The 6,384-nt window shown below is 40.9% G+C and overlaps 1 non-coding gene across 1 annotated transcript; it reads left to right on the top strand.

Moving 5' to 3' along the window:
• Positions 1-1,357: 1,357 nt before the first annotated feature.
• On the top strand, positions 1,358-1,444 carry TRNASTOP-UCA (transfer RNA opal suppressor (anticodon UCA)). Its single transcript has one exon. It is a non-coding gene; the product is annotated as a tRNA-Sec (tRNA).
• Positions 1,445-6,384: the final 4,940 nt, after the last annotated feature.

The raw sequence follows: 6,384 nt of genomic DNA, 5'->3' as shown, positions 1-6,384 counted from the left end.
GATATGAACTCAGGCTAAAGGAGTCTTTCTGCCTGCCTGCCTGCCTGCCTGCCTGCCTGCCTGCCTGCCTGCCTGCCTGCCTGCCTGCCTGCCTATCTATCTATCTATCTATCTATCTATCTATCTATCTATCTATCTATCTATCTATCTATCATCTACCTACCTACCTACCTACCTATCATATATCTACCTACCTACCTACCCAGTGGTGGGATTCAAATAATTTAACAACCGGTTCTCTGTCCTAATGATTTCTTCCAACAACCAGTTCACCAAACTGCTCAGAAAGTTAGCAACCGGTTCTCCCGAAATGGTGCGAACTGGCTGAATCCCACCACTGTACCTACCTATCAATCATCTATCTACCTACCTACCTACCTACCTACCTACCTACCTACCTACCTACCTACCTATCTATCTATCTATCTATCTATCTATCTATCTATCTATCTATCTAGGGTGATCGGTTTCTTCAGAAGTTTTCAGAGGATTATAGGAACTAAATAATAAGCAGAATTAAGGCAACGCCAATCGCAGAACTACAGAGACCTCTCAAACTGGCCGTTTCATCTGTGATTCCCCCCCTCCCCCCTGCAGGCTGTAAATCTTCTGTTCTGAGGTAAGATAAACAGATTTTGGTTTGGGAGTGGTCTGCGAAATCGACTTTTCCTTGGCGACAACAGTGGTCCGTTTCGCTCTTGAACTGGTGAGATTAGCCGGAGAAGCTGGAAACTGGCCGGACTATCCGAATTGGTGAGGCTGGCCCTCGAGGCTTGCCTCTGAGCAAATACAAAGTGCACTCCCCTTGACCGAAACCTCTACCCACGTCTTTCCGCCAAGAAAGGCGATTCTTTTGCAGCACAGTTGCCCCTTTAGACAAAGGCAAAGGAACCCGCGCTTGCTTCCCGAGCCTCCCCTCCCCAGCAGATTCCCATTCCATAAAAAGGGGGCCGCGCAGTTCTATTAATTCCAAACTTGCGAGGTAGGACAGACGCTTCGGTACTTTGAAAAGAATTAATTGAGTCAGGCAGCCAAAGCGTCGCGCGCGAGCTGCAGGGGGGAAAAAAACTTTACTTCTGTAAACCCGCTCTACTAAAGCACGCCCGCAGTAGCAGCAGACCAATCAGCGTCAGCAATATTTGCATATCCCGATTGCACGAGAGAAATATCTATCTATCTAATGCACATTAATATTAAAAGAGACCCGAGTACGACTATACATCTTAAAATTATAACTAAGTAACAGAATATTTTCTAAGCTTTAATACTCTTTACTTTTCGTCAGCGTATCTCACTATATCCTGAAAGGTTTATAGTTTAAGTGTTTTATATAGTATAAACAGTGAATTCTTTTCTTGCCCGGATGATCCTCAGTGGTCTGGGGTGCAGGCTTCAAACCTGTAGCTGTCTAGCGACAGAGTGGTTCAATTCCACCTTTCGGGCGATAGAAAACTTCAGTTGAATTTAAGTGGCTAGGAGTGAATAAAGAAACGATACTTGACTTTCTTATCACAATTCACTGTCAATTTTTCCTTTTTTTTAGAGCACAATAAACTCTGGCAACGATAGTCCAAAACCTTATATCCTTAAAGTTCATACTGGTCCTTAGAATATTCTGCCAACTGGCCTGGCAGCTGGTCTGGTTGCAGATTCAAGTGTCAGTATTAGCTCTCCACACATAGACAACAGCTTCCTCGTGAATCATGACTAGAAACAGAAAACATTTCCTGGTTCTCCATCCCTCTTCTTTGGGATTTCTATGGCACCCCTAATAAAAGAACAGTCCAGTTGGAGATCTCATAACCCTAAATTTTGAAAGCACAAATAATACAGTATGAATTGTATAACACTGTTGAGGGAAGGGAAGGGAAGGAAGGAGGGAAGGAAGTCTACGCGGGAAGCAAAAAAAGGTTAACATTGAGGCCTCAATTGCATTGCGGTGATCAACATCTTGACTTATTTAATGCCCCATTGTAGACACCAGGAAGGAAGGACAACTATCCAAACTGTTGATCCTAGTATTTGCTCCTGCCTCCCATGATGGTATCTTAGGGGTAAGTCTGGGATAACTCTCAACTTTATGCTTGGACTTTATATCACTGAGCTAGCAGGTGGCTTTGAACCAGTGTCTGTATCACCTAATCTATATCTCATGTGATATAGATTACGTGACTGTCTGGCAGTCATATAGTCCCGGCCAATCAATGGCTGGGCAAGACTAGGGCTGGGGTCAGACTCTACCACTCTGAAGATTGAGAGAATAACCATACCAGTGGTCGGTTTCAAATTTTTTTTACTACTGGTTCTGTGGGCGTGGCTGGTGAGCATGGTAGGGAAAGGATACTGTAAAATCTCCATTTCCACCCCACTCCGGGGGAAGGTTACTGAAAAATCCCCATTTCCTCCTGATCAGCTGGGACTTGGGAGGCAGAGAATAGACGGGGGCGGGGTCAGTCAGAATTTTTACTACCAGTTCTCTGAACTACTCAAAATTTCCACTACCAGTTCTCCAGAACTGATCAGAACCTGCTGAAACCCACCTCTGAACCATACCACAGAGGGCTTATCTTCTTAGGACATGTAACCTAAGCTGTGAATTGACAAAGATTGAACTTCAAATCTGAGTTCTTGCCAAGTCCTGTCAGTTGGTATGTTAGAGCTATACAGTAACAGGTGGGCCTGATCCAATATCCACCTTTCTCTCAGTTAGCTCTGTATCACTCTGTCTCATCTCATGTTTTCATTATCACCTGAAGCTGTACTTGGTTTTGGATTAGTGCATTTAGCAAACTCAGTTATGGGTAGTTTATGCAATAAACTATGTTAGCAAACCATGAACCTTAATGATACTACATTTTCAGATGCCATGAAGAAGCAATGAATAAGTGTATTCACTGGATTTTGGCGCCAACGTTCAAAATAAATGAACCTCCGGTGCAATAGATATTGATTATTGTCATCATCATCATCATCATCACAGAAGGTGTCTCTGGTTTCCATACAAAACTGCCTTGTTTAGAATGTTGCATTAAAAACTAAGCCAAGTCTTTCCCTGCCGCTTAATGTGCCAAACCTCTGGTGCCCTCATATCACACAGAAGCTTTTTGTATCCTTGTTTGACATTTGTTTGAATTGTCCTACAATAGACTTGTGAATACCAGATGGCCATTTATAATTTTTACAATTCCATCTGTTTCTGCAGATCAGCATGTCTGGGGTTGTAGCCCATAATGAACTTTAAGAGTCCAAAGCACTGTGGCAGCCCTTCAGCCCTGAACAATGTGAGGTTTGGCGATGGGGATCCATTGTCTTCAGAGGTAGCTCGGGAGAGAAGGCCTTTGTTCAGCAAGTTGGCAACTGGGAACAGCTAATCTTGATGTCAGTTTCATAAATGAGCATAATAAGTCCCTTTGAATGTGCGGTTAGAAAATGAGCATGCTGTTTCTGTCTGGTGTTTTTATTCCAGAAACAATTTGGGATTAAATCTAAGCAATCAAACTCTTAAAGCCGGTTCAGCTCCTCCCGCCCTGTAAACAACAGAAAAATAGTGTTGTGTGCTTTGCAACAAGCTAAGATTAGAATGGGGCAACAGGCCAGCCCATCCGCCTGTTCCCTGTCTGTTCTCTTCACTGCCTTTCTGTCTTTGTAGAGAAAGGCCTCACTTTAAAAATTAAAACCTGATGACGATATCAACGTATTTAGATTGTCCATGCGTTTTTCCATTGCCTTCTTCCCAAATGTCTGACCTATAGCTCTGTGCTTTATTTTGGTCATTGTCCCTACAAATGCTGATCATAGTCAACCGTATGATCAGCTAGATATGGCTATCGCCCTAACCTTTGGGGAAAAGAAATAACCAATGGGTATTAGGAGACCATTGAATTTATTCATAATAATGATTGCTTATAGAGATTTCTAACAATCAAACCCTTCCATATCTTTAGGCATTGAAGGAGGGATTCCTCAAGTATGTCTTAAAATCTTCTCTGAAAAAAAATTGTGATATACAGAAAGTGATCTCAAAGTCTGTATAAAAAAACCCTCGGAGAAAGGATTGTATACTTTTATGGTTTTTTGTTGTGAATTTTTAATGTTGTAAGTTGCCTAGAGTCACCTCTGTGTGAGTTGGGTGCGCTTATAAATTTGTTTAATAAATATATTTCTTTTGTAGAAATTCTTCCTTAAGCCCTAATGTAATCAGTCAGAGGTTTAGCTTTTTTGGCTATGTGAACTTAGCTTCACATAATAAATAATAGTTTCTGGCTTGCCTGCCAAGTAAGAATCCAGCTAATTGCACGTTATTCAGTAAACCATTATTTAAAATAATGATTTAGCGCTAAATGTGAATCCTGTTACAATAGCAAATGTTAGTTCTTTTCTTTTCTTTTTCTTTGCAAGATCCTGACTTCTAAAATGCTGAAAATTTGACCAGCGATATCAAAATTTTAAACGCTTTGCTTCATTTGGGCCCATAATTAATCTACTTTATGTCTGATTGAGGGGTTCATCACACAGTATGTAGCAATGTGGATTCTACCTCGTCTACAGCTATCAGGATCAGCTAAGGCTTGCACTGGCTTTCTGTGGTCTTTCGGGTGCGCTTTAAGATTTTGGTTACTACCTTTAAAGCGCTCCATGGCTTAGGGCCCGGGTACTTACGGGACCGCCTGCTGTTACCTCATGCCTCCCACTGACCCGTACGCTCACACAGAGAGGGTCTTCTCAGGGTGCCGTCCGCCAAACAATGTCGGCTGGCGGCCCCCAGGGGAAGGGCCTTCTCTGTGGGAGCTCCTACGCTCTGGAACGAACTTCCCCCTGGATTGCGTCAATTACCTGATCTTCGGACCTTTCGCCGTGAGCTGAAAACACATCTATTTATACAAGCGGGACTGGCTTAATATTTTTAAATAATTTTTAAATTTTTTAAATCTTTAACCGGGGTTTTATTATTTTAGGGTTGTAATTTTAAATTTTAAATTTTTAATTGGCCATTTTCTAATATGCTTGGTTTTAAATTGTTGTTTTAATTGTATATTTCTTATGTTCTTATCTTTGGCTGTACACTGCCCTGAGTCCCTAGGGAGAAGGGCGGTATAAAAATTTAATAAATAAATAATAATAATAAATAAGGCTACTGTGGAACACCTTTGGTCAGGGGTGGGTTCTGCTTACCTTTACTACTGGTTCGTATCATGCCCGTGCGCTCTTCTGTGCATGCGCAGATCACTTTTGATGACATTCGGGTCAGTGGGCAGAGCCTCCCGCTGGTTTTACTACCGGTTCTGGGGAACCCACCACTGCCTTTGGTGCAAGGTTGATGGTGGCTTTGAAATAAGGCTGGTAGATTGTGCTTCAAAAGAGCCTTCATAATCCAGACCTTCTGAACAGGAAAGGCTAGAAAATATTCCCAGCAAAATTAGGCCTCCTCTGAGCAATCAGGGTTTTTTTCAGTCAATACACGTCAGAGCACATCCTTGGCTTTTACTCCATTATGGCATTGGCCAAGTTCAAGTACTGCCCTAAGACCTGGTTTACTTAACTATGGTTCATTGACTAACTCTATTTGGCTCAGTTCATTGATACTAAGCAAGACCTGTGCCCTGCATTGGCTGGCTTACAAAGCTGAACCAATTTTGTTGATGGCTGCAATGGTTTTTATTTTGGCTGCCAATTTGTATACATTGTGATATTATTTTACTGTTTATTGTTTTTATTTAATGTTTTAAACTGTTGTTTGTCACCTGGAGTCCTGAGGCTGGGTAAGCATATAAATTAAAATAATTAACCAAATAAATAAATTTAGATTTTTGTGTAACTTCAGCCATTATAACAAAGCAATTCTATGGATATTACTTGACAAGATGAAATGGTATGGATTTGGATGGGGTGTTATTTGGAACCCTGACAGATTCCTTTTTGCTACAATGATTTGATGGATATGGAAAAATCAACAGTATAAGTTGTTCTTATCAGAAAGGTATGAAAAATTAGAATGAAGTGTCTTCTTATATTTCTGAAATGGTTTGTTGATATAGCTTTTAAAAAATAGTTATTCCAAACCCTGCTAATCCTGAGTGAAACCATTTTTTGTTCCTAAGGACAGAACTCCAAAGCACCATTACTAATGCTCATAAAATATTTTTTGTGAAGGAAAAATGAAAAATTATCACTGAGTACAGATTTTCTGAATCTGGTGATAGATTGGACTTTATCTCCTCCCATCCTTGCCAATCAGCCAATTGGCTATACTCAGTATGAATTCTTGAAGTTGAGATTTATATCATTTTAGGGTATCAAATTTGGGAGGACCAGTTTAGTGTGAATGTGTTAAATTCTCACTACATTCTCACACTAAGTCACAAATAAATAATGCTATGACTAATG

The sequence above is a fragment of the Ahaetulla prasina genome, chromosome 1 (genome assembly GCF_028640845.1).
Source record: "Ahaetulla prasina isolate Xishuangbanna chromosome 1, ASM2864084v1, whole genome shotgun sequence".
Lineage (NCBI taxonomy): Eukaryota > Metazoa > Chordata > Lepidosauria > Squamata > Colubridae > Ahaetulla > Ahaetulla prasina.
Note: the sequence above shows the minus strand (reverse complement) of the source record. Positions and strands in the feature narration are given on the sequence as shown.